Genomic DNA, 15,172 nt, shown 5'->3' on the forward strand with positions numbered 1-15,172 from the left:
CAGCACACATTCTAGTTCTGTCCTGGAATCAGGGGCCAGTGGCAGTTAATAATACCCATGATGCTACGTATCCAGGTTATGCATTGGTAAGCCAGACGTTAATAAGGGGGGAATAATAGAAATCCAGTATTATATCACAACTTCTTGCGACATCCTATCATATACCTCTGTAGTAATTCACTGATATAGTTCGGTTGGTGAGACAGCAATCATGGGATTAAATTGACTTTGGGAGAAAATAGAGAAGATGGTGTGTTTAGGATCTAGGCTGTTTTAGACAAATAATCTTTGACCTTTCATCATTCCTGATCCCACATCCTACACAAAAAGCTCTCTTTATATCACTGTTCCCATAGTCTTTGTTGAAGGCTCAGCATCCAGCCAGCTTCCTATCTCACGTTAGCTTTATCCCTCTACCAGCAAATCTGGACTCCCTCCTGCCTCGAGAGATCTGCTACTATCTGGTGTTGCAGGGGAGAAGATTGATGTTGGCCATCTGTCCCACGGCCAGCGGCGTTGAGTGGAAATCGTTGTTTGAGTACCAACCGCAGACATGAATTTTTCTTCAGTGCTGTATTCATAATGACAATTTTCCTCTTAAAAATTTTATCAAAGAAGATTTCTATTTAGCTTTAATTTATTAATCCTAAATGAACTAGGAATAAGGTATGTACAGGTAATGAATTCGGGCAATGGGTATTTCTGTTATGTGATATATGATGTCATTCGGAGCCACCCTGAGAAAGAAAACTTTGTTTATATGGTGGGAGCTTAGAAGGTCCCTTAACTCAATATGTCAAACAAAACCTACCTAGTTTGCCCTCATAGCTTTTATTTAATTTATTCCGAAACCCTTTTGTTCTTTATAATAAAGAATTTCCTGCTGAATATGTAAATATTTTATTAAAATTAGCATCTATTTCAAAACACAGGTGGGAATAAAACTTGATACATACTGGGTAGTAACTAGGAGAAAGGTAGTGACTGTAGAGATGAAGTAGTGTATCATGTATATGGATTTTGTTTACTACATATACTTCCAAGGGTCTGTCCCATTGACATATCTTAGCAAGGGGAGTCAAATCAGGCCTTGTGGTCTGAGGCCCCAGTTGGAGGCTCATGAGTCAGCTACTGACCGTATACCTCATTAAGTCAGTTCTTGACTGCAGTGAACAGTGAAAACTAATCTCCAAACCCCTTCAGAGGCACCAGCTGCTTCTCCTTTTACCATTTCTTGTTCAGAGGAGCCACATTAACCAAGTAGGATCATCTCCTCTTATTTCCCTAATAATCTCTTTGGCTGGGAAGAAAATATTTTGGGCCCTTGGATCAGTCAGAGTAGATCCTGATTTGAGAACCAGGAGTCCACAATTCTGAAGAGGAGTCACTTTGTAGAGCCTCAGATGGTGTCAGGAGAAAGGGAAAGTTCTACAGGAGAAAGAGTAGGAGGTAAGGGTAATATGGGTCAGCCTAATAGCAGTTCTTAGATTAAATGTTCAATAGCTTCCAGAATTTTCTCACTTTCTGCTATAAGAGCCCAAACTGCATTGGGGAGTATACTGTCTCCCACAAAAGCCACAGTAGGTGGTAAGAAGAAGCTACATAAGAGTTTATCTACAGCTGGAAGGGACGTGAACTTCAGCAAAGACCATACTTAGTGTGACTGTAATCTTCCTCCTAATGTGACAACTGTACAGGATGTAGGCCTTCACATATGGGGTGGGGTAGAAATGGGATGATATCACAGAGGGACTCATTGCCAGAACATAAAAAGACGACAACACTCACTTAACAAACCAAACAATCTTTAAGGCATAGTATGCATTCTCATGTGGGACTGGGCATGGGGAGAGCTGATGAAGAAATTAAAGATACCTCCCTGACTGACAGCCTAACTGGGAATTTGAAACCTATATCTAAGAAGTAGCTTGTGGAATAGTAACAAGCAAAGTATTAAAAAGTAAGATGATTAACACTTCGAATAACAGCAACAAAAGAGTATGAGAAGGCAAACGTGGTTTCGGTTATTTATTTATTTAGGCATTACCCAAAATAGCAAAGGAACAGGAAGGAGGAAAGGAGTAAAACAGAATATAAGATGAATAGATGAAAGGCAAATTTTAATTCCTGTCTAGAATTGAAATTTGGACCATTAAAAGGACATGTTTCTGATGTCATGGGGCCCAGAGTGCCCTTACTTCCCTTCCATGGTCGTCAAAGAGTCAAAGATTCTATACAATCTCCAGCAAGTCTTACCTTTCCCATGAGATCTGAGCTTATCGTTCCAACCACAGAGATAGTCTCCTTTTCTGAATCCTTTATCATTTACCATTTTCCCTGTTCTGATTCCCAGTTCCCAATGGTGTGTATTAGACTCAAAGTGGAGGAATGTGGAGGTGTGTCTCAGGCAAGAAAGGGGCTGAAAGACTTAGAAACCATCAGTGAAGCCATGGGGTTTGATATCTTTGTGAAGACACAGCCAGGAGGGAACATAATCATTTCTTTCAAAGAGTTGGTGGGTTGACATGTAGAAAAAGAAGTAGGTTTCTCCTCTACTTTCCCAGAGCACTAGGAAGTAGGCTAATAAGTAGATAGTATTGGGAAAAGATTTCAGTTTGACAGAAGAAAAAAAAATAAAATTAATAGTTGAAGATCCCAAAATAGAACATAGAATAGCGGCTTCCTCTTCATCTGCAATACTCAAGAGAAGCACAGTTATCCTCCGTCAGGGATGCTATGTACGGAGGGTCCTAGAGCAGGTCTCCAGGATGAACTAGATGAGATTATTTTAATGATGCCTTCTAAATTTAAGACTATATTAAGCAAAACCTGAAGCATAAATTATGTATATTTTACAAAAGTAATCCACATTTATGCTAAAAATTAAAATACTGATAAGAAAAAAGAAAACACTTCTATGAATCAGCCTTAAGCTCACTTGTGTTTTATATTAATCTTTCAATAATTTTATTTATACACAAACCTCCTCAAGAATTCATGTTCTACATATTAGTTTCCAGTCTGCAATTCCACCTCGTCAGTGCATCTTGAGCATCTTCCTATTTTAAAAGATGTAGATCTAAGCCATTTTAATAGTTGTGTCATATACTTATCGTTACACATTATGGTTATCCTCAGTTTTTTCACTATTCATAAAGGCACAGTGAAAGTCCCTATACATATATCATCTTAAATTTGTCTAATTATTTCCATAGAATATGTTTTTATAAGTAAAGCTAATAGACCAACTTTATGAACATTCTCCATATTTTTAAGGCAATAACACCCTCAAGAAAAGTGGAACTAATTCCGACTCTCAGTAGCTGTATATGAAAAGCCTGTTTACCCAAAGCCTCGCCAAAGCTGAACACTGTCTTCTTTGATCCTTACCAATTTGACAGGTGAAAAATTATATCTTGTTTTAATTTTGTTATTACTAGTGAAATTAAATATTTTTTCACACATTTACAAGTCCTTTATAATTGCTCCTCTGTGAATTGCCTGTTTATATCCTTTGTTCACTTTTCTCCTGGAGAATTCTTATTGATTTGTGACAACTGTTTGTATATTAATGATATTAACCATTTTTATTTATGTTGCTAGTATTATTTTCCATTTTGATATTTGTCTTTTACTTATACATTGCCTTTTTTACCTAGAGAAGTTTTACATTAAAAAAAATGTAATTCTAATACAGTTAACAGTACAGTGTTATGTTAGTTTCAGGTGTACAATGTAATGATTCAGCAATTCTATACATTACTCGGTGCTCATCATGATAAGTATACTATTAATCCCCATCACTTATTTCACCGCCACCCCACCAGCCTCCCCTCTGATAACATCACATCAGTTTGTTCTCCATAGTTAAGAGTCTGTTTCTTAGTTTGTCTCCTTTTTTGAGAAGTTTTACATTTTTATTTGGCTTATTTTCTCAGTATATTCTTTTATAATTTCTCATTTTTACACCATGAGTGGGAAGTTCTTTTCACCTCAAGTGTGAATATCAACTTTTAAAAGCAGGGTCTGTATAATTTAATTGGTATAATATACTTCTTTGTATGCCCTAAAAGACCCCATGGACTTCTACACTTATGTTTCTTGATTGAGGAGTCACTGGTAAAATACATATATAGTTTAAATAGACAAAAAGACCTCTTTCTTTTGCTCTTTCTGATAAGAACCCTTTTTATTATATATAGTTCCTTTATATTTACCTTCTACGATATGGCTTTAGGTAGGCTTTGAAGTAAATCTCCCTAAGAAATTTGCATTGTTGGGAGAAATGTTCTGGTATAGAGCAGTTTTATTATTATAGGATGGATTTAGTTGATGTGTGTGCGTGTGTGTGTGCGTGTGTGTGCCCATGCGTGCGTACGTGCACGCACACACACCCCTATATAAGTACATGCACATGATACACACAGCTTATATGTAATTATTTTCTCAGTGTTAACATCCAGGATCTTTGGATTTCTAAAAACATTGCCATTCATCTGTGGTGACCATCTTCAGGATTCCTCTATAATATGGAGGCTTTATAAGTACATGTGGATAGTCATTTACATTCATTAATAGATCTTTGTCATTATAATTGTCAATAACGAAGTAATTTATTAAGTATCCTTTCCCTATAAGTCACTATGTAGGATGTCGTGGAGATAAAAAGGAAGAAATACCTGTCTGGAAGCAAAGGTGGAATATATTGAAGAGGAAGTGGCTAGAGATTGTGAAGCCACTGCAATGGTCAGGATAGGGAGGTGATGAGGACCGGACCACGCTGGGGGCCACACCAGAGGGAAAGGGGGTAGGTAATCTGCATGAGCTGTGCTACAGAAAGAGCACTGCCAGAACCAGTAGGAAGTCAATTTGAAGGCAGAGGGAGTCAGGCCTCTATGTTAGGGAAAAGAAAATCATGCCATCCATAGATAATCAGTCATAAAAGAAGGGTATAGAGAAAAAAATGAGTTTTATTTTTGATGTATTCAGTGAAATCAGAACAATGCACATTTGAGTAGAAAATGGTATGTTTTTGCCTGACTATAAGCCTGGCTTTTAGCATTTAGCATCACACAAGGAGGAACAAGTTCCCTATAGTCCTTGCAAATTTATACAATGTTTTAAAAAAAAATCTTTGCAAAAATATTACCTATAGAAGTAGAATTAGAAATTTTCTAAGAGGAATTAAGGGAAAATTGTATTCAGATTGAAGGAAGAACATGTGCAAAAGAAAAAGATGAATGGAATAGTATGCCTGTTCAAAGAGCTACGAGTAATTCTGTAATTTCCTTGTGAAAGGAAAAGTGGGACTTACGAAAATTTTGAGAGATGGAACGTGGTTTTTTCTGTCTTCTCTGCAAGAACGTGGAGGTCATATGCTTAAGATGGCAGCCCCACAAGATGAAAGGAACCTGAATCTTGAGTCACCAGTTGGCAGAAAACTATAATAAAGAGCCTTTCACCTTAACTGAGAGATAACCATTTATTATGTTATGCTATGAAAATTTGGGGTTGGTGTGTTTCAACAGCCTGACTTAAATACCAAACATAAGTACTCACCTCATAAACTTATTTTAAGTTTCAAAGTAACACATGATAAATGCTAGTACATTGTCTAGCACCAGCACAGAGTAAGTTCTCAATGACTGTATAACAATTAACAATTATAATTATATATTATCATAATAAATTATATGTTATGTATATGACATGACTATTAGTTATCCTTTCTTAGACAAATGAGACATGGAAAAGTAAATAAAATACAGCGTTCACTATTCACTTTCTCCCCACAGTCTTCTTCCTTTGCTACCAAACCTCACCAAGAATCTTGATTACAGCACTCATCATCATGTATTGTACCTATTTATTGGCTTGTATGGGATTCCAATAATATTATAATGCTTTGAGGGTGGACACTGTATATTATATATATCTTTATAAGTCTAGAGTCCAGCATAAAGTCTGAGACAAAGGAGCAGGCAACAGATACTTAGATGGATTAGTAAATGATTTATAAACATAGGGTGGTAGACTTGGACGAAAGCATAGAGATTGGCAGTCAAGTCAACCATTTTTTCTTAAAAAAAAAAGATTAAGAAATTCAGTAAGTACAGAGATGTTAAATAATTTGCCTAATGTCATACAGCTGGTTAGTGGAAGAGCTTAGAATCAAATCCAGTTTTCTTGAAAGGCAATTCCCGCTATATTACACACTTCCTTCACTGAATTGGACAACAAAGAATATTTCAACGAAATAGTCAGTGAGATTTTTCTCATTCTGAAGGTTTCTTTGGACCAGTGAGTTTTCCCAGTAATAACCTTTAAAGTTCACAAATTCTCTAGAAGAGGAAGGGGAAGCTTACACAAAACCACCGACAGGATTTGAGCCATGGAGCTTATCTTGAAGCTCGGCAGCCTCGTATATGCACCTGCAATGGGGCATCAAAGAGACACTTACAAAACCACAATAAGATTCTCTCTTCTTTCCCTTTTTTTGAGAGTGTTAGCTTCTGCCTAGGGTTATAAGGAGTGAAATAGCTTCCAGGAGAGACTGCTTGGGTTAATGAAATTTTAGAACCCAAAACTGAAATTTGCCACTGGGGGAGGGGCTGAGATAGTTTTGTTAGTGCACAGCTGTGGCAGGAGGCTTCAAAGGAAAGAAACAAAATTAAGAAACAACAATCCCCCTCCCTTTACCACCAAGCCCTACTGATTTCAAATCTGCTGAATGAGAGGGCAATTTAAGAAACATCTGGCACATTGGGGAGCTAGAAGGCAACCAGAACACCAGAGAAGTGAACCTGGGAACACACCTGGTGGGGCCCACAGTAATTAGGTCATGATGCATATGTGTCCAAATAAACACAGCCTCCAAATCCCTTAATCTCAACACATGCTCAAGGGCTCTTATTCTCAAAGCCAGACTTCTGAATATGAAAGTAAGAAATGTATCCACCCTTCTTCACACACACATACACACGTGTGTGCATGTATGCACAAGCACACATATCTACGTACACTGGCCAACAATTCAAGGGAAAAAGAAAAAAGAAAAAGACTATAAACTGATCCTATTATGCTAAAAATATGAAGGACCTTACAGTTGAGTGAATTATGTTCCGAATTAAAGCGAATAGGGGGATTTTGAGAGGAAAAAGAATGACAGTTATGTAGCACTAATGCATTGTAAATTTTGTTTTTTAAGAAGTCCAAGTGAAAAACATATCCTGTGTTGTCGATAGCAAAATCTAAAGCTTGTTGCTTAACACGGAGATGAGGGGTCAGATGAATGACAATGAACTCTTTGAGGGAAATACACATGCCAATGATGTAGGCCCCCCGGCAAGAGAGAATTTCAATATGGGTAGCCTCAGCTTTAAGCAATTGTTTTCTGTAAATACTTGGTTTTACAAGAAAATCAAATGTGTATTCGGTCTTGTCTACACTGTCTTGTCTACCACAATGGCTTGGTATGAGGATCAACTCATACCAACATACCTACCCGCCTTGGAATCTCGACTGTATAGATGGAAGGCTTAAGGCTAAACTTGAACTATCTAAATCGTCATCATCTCACTTCCCTGTTCTTATTTCACTCTTTCTCTCATATCCAATTAATTCATTGTAGACTTAGAACTGTAATTCAAAACAAAGGACGTACGATTTTTCTCAGCTTTGTGATGGTCAAAACCATAACTGAAGCCTTGACTCAGGTTCCTAGAGTGTCATTTTATCTTTTTTTAGAAAGAGAGATGGTGCACCCACACACGGGAGAGAAGGGTAGGGAGAGAGAATCTTTAGTAGGCTCCGTGCCCATTGCAGAGCCTGACACGAGGCTCAGTCTCATGACCCGAAGATCATGACCTGAGCAGAAATCCAGAGTCAGACACTTAACCAACTGAGCCACCCAAGCACCCCTAGAGTGTCATTTTAAAGTGCACTGCTACTCCTAGCAACCAAAGTGGTGGGTAATGTAACCATTCTGAATAAGAAGGCTATCCTCAATTATTTAAATGACTTACATGAAAGAGAATTTGGGGGGTGGGGAGCCAATGTTTAAGAAGGAGAATCAGTGTCTTGGTGTCTGACTGGCATGATTCTAAAGGATGCCCTCACCCCATCTGCCCTCCCTCATCCCGACTCCCTATTAGGTTTCAGCAGTTTTTGAATGTTACTCTTATTTGCAGTTATGGTATCTGTCTATGCAGAAAGCTTTATTGAGTAGCTTGCAATCAGACTGATTTAAACTCATGGTGAATCAACAGTCTGGTCCTTGGAGAAGACCACGTTGTAAGAGTGAAGAATCAAATCCAGTTTTCTTGAAAGGCAGGAGGATGACAAAAGTGGAGATGCACCATGTCAGTGTACATAAAGTGGAGCTTGGGTGCGTCCTAGAAGCCTCTATCTGAAGCAGCAGGGAATCTTAGTCAAGACAGTGTCTCCCCACTAATGGCTTCTAGGCTATTTCTGTGAAATCCAAAGTAGTAGTAGCAGCAGTAGTAGTGATAATAGGACAAACCAATGAAAAGAAGCCCGTGACCTCAAATTCAGAGCCCGTACTCTAGTTCTGCAGCTGCTTTAAATCTAGCTGAATTATCGAAGGATGGACTTTTTGAGCTTCAAATTCCACTGAGTTATGTGACCCTTCCTAGAGACACATATCTGAAATGTTTTCCAGGCTGCTAGATTCTTTCCTTTCTCAAAAGATTAATCATTTATCTATGTTTTACTTTGTCTAGGTCTTATAATGTCTATGTAGGGCATAGACAAATTGAAATAGACTGATCATGGTTCCTTTAAAACTAGACTACTCTGATCTAGAGTTTAGAACCACCTGGAGAGTTTTGAAGGTAGGAACTCTAAAATTGGAGGCCTTCATGGAAGTAATTAGGAATTCTTCTTGGCTCTGACGAGACTCTGAGTACGTGTGTGTGTGCGCGCACACACGTGTTATGCGCATAACACAATCCTCATTCTTGGACTCCTTTTTGATGCGCTCTCTGTGTATTTGGATTTACTGCTATTTCAGAACTGGTAATTGTTTTTTTCTATTTTATTTTTTGTTTCAGTCGTTGGTTCTGCTCACCTCCAACTCTGAATTTTGGTCTTTCTTAAAAGATTTATGATACGAGCTGTCAGTTGGTGCCCACTGTTCTCTCTTTGGTACAGATTACTCTTGGTTGTATTTGCAAAGAGGGAAGAGACAGTAAGAAAGTCATGAACTAAGAGTCCCGCATCCAAGCACTCAACCTCGTCTAGTCACCTGACATCACAGGCAGGTTTGAGAGAGAGAATGTTGAAAGAAAATGGAACAAATCCATAGCTTATTACTATGTGACGTTGCTCCTAGACTACATGAGCTGGGATGCACTGTGTCTGGGGACTCAGGAGCAAGGACTGAGGGCAACCATCCTGCTTGCCTTTTATGAAACTTCATAATTTAATGCTCCGATAAAGAAAAAAAGCAGCAAACAATCTCCAGTGGAAAGCTCAGCAAGGCATGTCAGTGTTTCTTCCCGAAGTGTCAGCAGCTGGTTTAGCCATCCACTGCCTGCCCTTTCTACCTTGGTCCTCTTCCTGGTCTGGTTAGATATTGCAAGTACCAGGAGCCCTCACTACTGAGAGGTATCTCAGGCCAGTTTTAGGTCAACCTCCAGTATATTTCTGAGAAACGGATTTCCAAAAAATGACCAAATGGCAGATTCCAAAGAGGGCACAGCACCTAATAATGTAAGGGTTTATACCCTTCATGATGTCATAAGCTTCAGGGCCTGGCTGGCACCTAGGTGGAAAAATATCCTTGGCCTTCAACTATACTGGCATTTCTCCTTTCCGGAGCTGAGCCTGGAATGGGGTCTTGAACTCCTGCTAGTGAGTGGATTGAACTGGTGCCATTCACTAAGACCAGATTCGTTTAACTGCAGTAGTTTAAAGATCCTATCTACTGAGGACGTTGGACCATATTAGTCTTGTTCCTCTTTTTTTTTTTTTTTTGCTGGCCATATATTGTGAATATATTTGAGTTTGACCAGAGAGCAAGGGAAATTTCAGATGAGGAGTGTGTCACAAAAAAGAGTCAATATCTAAATTAATGTTTTTGCAATCTGTAAAAACAATTTCTTTTGGAAAAAGAAACAAATAACTAAACCTCAAAATGTGCAAGTGGGTGATTCATATATTCCATAGAGTGAAAACGTTAAATTCTGAAAGCCTTTAGGCTGTGATTTTCTTGTCTCTCCCCTGTAACTTAAAATAGATGGAGGAAAAAGACAGCAGAGAGAAGGAGGGGGGATTAAATGAATCAAGAGGGGGACTGTCAAAGCTGCTATAAAGTCTGCGGGAAGGCAATAGCAGTAAGGGAAAGTAAAAGGCTACAGTCATAAAGATGATGGCATTTGTGAAGCAGCGGAAAGAAATGTCAGAAGGGGTGCTTTCTAACTCTGAATAACGTAGGACTTAGACATTTCACATTCTAGATTATTTTATTGGTTCAACCAATCCACCTTGTACTAAATTTTGCACGTGCAAATAATTGGGTGCTTCAATAGAAAGGCCTTAAAGGCTTAGATAATCCATTTATTCTATTACTCTATATCCATCATGAAAGGTTTTTTTTGTTGTTGTTGTTTTTTAGATTGGGGTAGGTATGTTTCATAAGATTAGCTTTAGAGTTTATCAAAATTTGATAATCCTCTAAGACAGTGGTTTCCTAGCCTAGCTGTGCTTTGGATTGCTTAGACCTTTTTTTTTTATTTTTAAAGATTTTTTATTTTATTTATTTGACAGAGACAGCCAGCGAGAGAGGGAACACAAGCAGGGGGAGTGGGAGAGGAAGAAGCAGGCTTCCAGCGGAGAAGCCTGATGTGGGGCTCGATCCCAGAACACTGGGATCACGCCCTGAGCCGAAGGCAAACGCTTAATGACTATGCCACCCAGGCGCCCCTGCTTAGAACTTTTTTTGAAAATTTTATTATTTTTTATTGTGACTTCCCGGAGGCTATCCAAAATCTGCATTCAGAATTCAGAATATTGGAGGTGATATATTTGGGAAGCTGTTAACTAAAAGATTTGCAATATTTGGGAACCATAATTCTGAAACACTGGTAAGGAAATTGATCTAGTTAGTTAATAATTTTCTAATAGTCTAGAAAGATAAAAGTTATATACTAATTTCCACTTTATTTAAGGAAAAAATGAGCACATAAAGAATAATTATTTTGTGTAGTATTCGCCTGATGGTAAGGTGTAAACTATCATGAGACCAGGTTTGGCTAACAAGCAATATTCTTTGACAAAAGAATATTAGAAATGGATTAGAAGAAATGGATTACTAGAGGATAAAAATGGGACCTGTACGTTAAAATAAAGAGGGAAGAATAACAGCACCGCTAGACTAGAAATCAGAAGAAATATGCTCAGTGTCATCTTTAAACTGGAAACTAGCTCTACCTCCTTTCCTGTAGAATAAGTCAGTTGGATTTTTTTTTTAATCTGTCTCTTCAAATTCTAACATTCCATAATTCCATGATCCTAGAGACTATTGGATTTAGAGATAGCACAAGGTAAAATAATAACTTAATTTGAGATGCCAGTGTACTTGAAATATCTTTAATTGTCTTAGCATTTATCAATAATTAAAATCACTTTGTTTCAGTTATAAAAGGTGGCATTTCTTTACATTCTATCAACCTTTGAATTAAAAGCCCACCAGAGAGGCTAATGTGTTTTGTTTTGGGTTTTGTTTTTAACTGAAAGATCTTTAAAGATTCTGCCCTCAGTTTTCTGGACTATCATGCTTTTTCCACACTTTCTTCACGTGTGTTATTTACTGCTACACCATAATAAATACAACGAGCCACGTATTTTGTTTATTCATTTATTCACTTGGTGATTGGACAATGTTGAATGGGTACCTAAAATTTGCTGGAACTGTGCTGGGAGCTAAGGATACAACAGGGAGAAAATCAAGTGTGGTCTCCACTCACTCAGAGCTTTCTGGGCTAGCAGATGAAGAGACATTCATTACATGATTTCATAACCAATATTAAATTCCATTTGTGATGGGCATTCTGACAGAAAAGGAAAGTTTAGGCCAGAACTAAGAGTCAGTGTGTCTTCAGACGAGTAGAATGGAACTAGGCAAAGCTAGAGAAGAAAAGTTAAGGCAGAGGAAACTGCAGGTATAAAAGTCCAGTAGTTGGAAGTAATATGAAAAGTATGGAGGGTCAAAGAAAGCAAGAGGGAGCTGTTTTAGAATTGGATTTTAGTGGTAGTTAAGAGAAGTGACCGTGTCGACTTTGAAGGCTGTCTGTGGTAGTCAGTGTTGTTCACCAAATATTTCCGGCATTCCTTCTGGGAACATGGTAGGATGCCACCTTGGAGTGATGCATTTGGAGTTAGGCGAGGTCCTTTGACTTCTTTTGATTGTAGACCTTTTAACAGATGTGTAGTGGTATGATGCTGTGGTTTTAATTTTTGTTTCACTAATAAGTAATGATGTTAAACATTTTCATGTTCTTATTTTTTATCCTTAATCTTACATTTTCATTGGTGAAATGTCCAAGTATTTTACCTGTTTTTTTTTTCTTTGTTTTGTTTGATTTTTTAGTATTGAGTTGTGAAAATTCTGTAGTCTGGATACTAGTCCTTTATGAGATAGGCTTTACAAATATTGTCTCCTAATCTATGGTTCATCTTTTTAGTTTCTAAATAGTGTCTTTTGACAACCCAAAGTTAATAATTTTGATAAAGTCTACTTTATCAAGCTATTGTTTTAAGACTCCATTTATAATAGAACTGAAAAGGTAAAATACCCAGGTATATATATTTAATAAGAAATGCATAATATCTGTATGAGGAAATATTTAAAGATTTCCAAAAGAGACACAAGTAGACTTGAATAGAAAAAACGCCATGTTGGATAAATTTTTTTTATGTTAGATATGTTGACTCTAAAGTTCATAAAGAAAAATAAATAAGGCTAGCCAGGAACATCTTGAAGAAGTACAGTGATGAATTAGTCCCTCTATATATGAAAATACACTATAAAAATCTTTGTGTAAAACACTGTTGTATCAGAACCAGCAACAACAAACTAGCTATCATTAGTGAAATGGAATAGAAGACTGGAAAAATGAACCATGTATATATGGAAATTAGGTATATGATAAAGGTGACATTTCAAATAACTATAGAACAAATGGATTTTTTAATAAATGGTTTTAAAAATATAGGCTAGCAATAAAAATTTTGTTATACACTTATACCCACACCTGAATAAATTCCACATAGATCTCAAATATAAATATAAAAAATAAGACTAAGCAAGTGCAATATAAAAAGTGAATTCTGTAATAATCAAGTGTAAAAGATTTTTCTTACATGATTCAAACCTGGACGCAATAAAAAATAACACAAAAAATAAATAAGAACTTACATGACAAAATCACCATAAGCAAAGTCAAAATACAAATAACAAATTAGAAAGTATCTTAAAATTAAAGAAAGTCTCCCTAAAATATAAAATGTCTTAGAAAAATAGAGATGACAAAACCCAAAAACCTAGTAGGAAAAAAATAGACAAAAAACACATGCATGGAGTTCATTTTCACAGAAAAGAAAACGAAAAAGTCCTTAAATTCATAAAAACATTTTTTCTCTATTTTACTTAAGTAAGAGAGATTGCGAAGACTACTTGGAAATACTACTGCTCATCTCTTAGATGAGCTAAGTCAGTATTTTTTATCTGGCTTTCTCCATCTCCACTCCCACAAGGAAATAAAGTGCTTTGAGGAAGCTGTTATGAGACAGGCACTCTCACACGATGCTGGAGGGAATGGAAAATGATACAAATATCATCACGAGGAATTTCACAATACACAACAAAATCACACACGTACTTTTCCTTTTACTCAGCAACCCCATTTTAAGGAATATATCCTAAAGATATACCTCAATAAGCACAAAAGGACGTATGCACAAATTTATTCTCTGTTCAGCAGTAGGGGGTGCCATAGGGGGTGTTTGAAGGATCTCTGGATGCTGCTGCACCAGAGAGTACCATAAGATCTTAAAACGTAACAGGGATTATCTCTGTACTGATTTGATCTCCAGTGTACATTATTAAAGGAACAAATCAAGTTTCTGAAGAGTATTCATACAATACTCTCATTCGTATAAACCAGTGGTTCTCAACTGGTAGTGATTTTGCCCTCCGGGAAATACTGGGCAGCGCTTAAAGACTTTTTGATTGTTCTAACTGGAAAGGTGCTACTGGTATCTAGTGGGTACAGGTCAGTGACGTTCAGAATAAACTAATATAACAAAGAATTAATAAAACTTGCAATCAGATCTTGGTTCATCACTAAAAGGAATCAGAGATTTTGGAGGAAAAAGACTGATACTAGATCTGAAATAGGGAAAATACAAGCTGACTTTGGAATATCTTCTTGTACCAGAAAGCAAAGGTGGACCCAGAATCTAGTGAGAGCATGTCAAGAGGATTGAGGAGTCAGCTTGTAGGGGCTTCCATTGGCCAATATGGGCAAATTTGAGCATAAAGAGTTGCATAACAACCATGTCTATAATTGACTATATAAATTGAATATGTATTTCATTTAGTGATAAGTCAAAGGTAGAGATGAGAGAAGGAAAGGGAGAGAGATTGTAAAGGGAAAAAGCACATTTTGTTACCATTGGCAGTGATTATTATACCAAGTCCTTGCTGAAGAAAGAGGAGAAGAAGGTGGTGGTAATTAAAGAGAATTAAGCATTTATCGAGTCTATTTAAGAGAAATGATAATTCATCCTTAATTGATGTATTAGCTCAGACTGCTATAAAAAATACCATAGACTAGGTGGCATAAACAAAAGAAATTTATCTTCTCACACTCCTGGAGACTGGAAAGTCCCTCATCAGGATCCCAACATGGTTGGTGTCTGGTGAGAGCTCTCTTAGATTGCAGACAGCTACCCTCTTGTTGTGTGTTTACATGACCTCCACACAAGTGTTGCCTCTTCTGATGGACACTAATCCCATCATGAGGGCCCCACCCTCATGACCATATCTAACCCTAAGTAACTCCCACACACCCTGTCTCCAAATACCATCATGTTGGAGGGTTAGGACTTTACCATACGAATTAGGGGGGATGGGTACACATTCACAACA

General features: G+C 37.3%; 1 long non-coding RNA gene across 1 annotated transcript in view; it reads left to right on the plus strand.

Moving 5' to 3' along the window:
• The window catches only part of LOC125282718 (uncharacterized), a 93,259-nt gene extending 79,778 nt beyond the window's left edge, over window positions 1-13,481 (plus strand). Inside the window, exon 3 of the long non-coding RNA XR_007189889.2 lies at window positions 1-13,481. This exon is cut by the window's left edge and continues 26,161 nt beyond it. This is a non-coding gene — a long non-coding RNA (uncharacterized LOC125282718).
• The last annotated feature ends 1,691 nt before the right edge of the window (window positions 13,482-15,172 follow it).

The sequence above is a fragment of the Ursus arctos genome, unplaced genomic scaffold, assembly GCF_023065955.2.
Source record: "Ursus arctos isolate Adak ecotype North America unplaced genomic scaffold, UrsArc2.0 scaffold_17, whole genome shotgun sequence".
NCBI lineage: Eukaryota > Metazoa > Chordata > Mammalia > Carnivora > Ursidae > Ursus > Ursus arctos.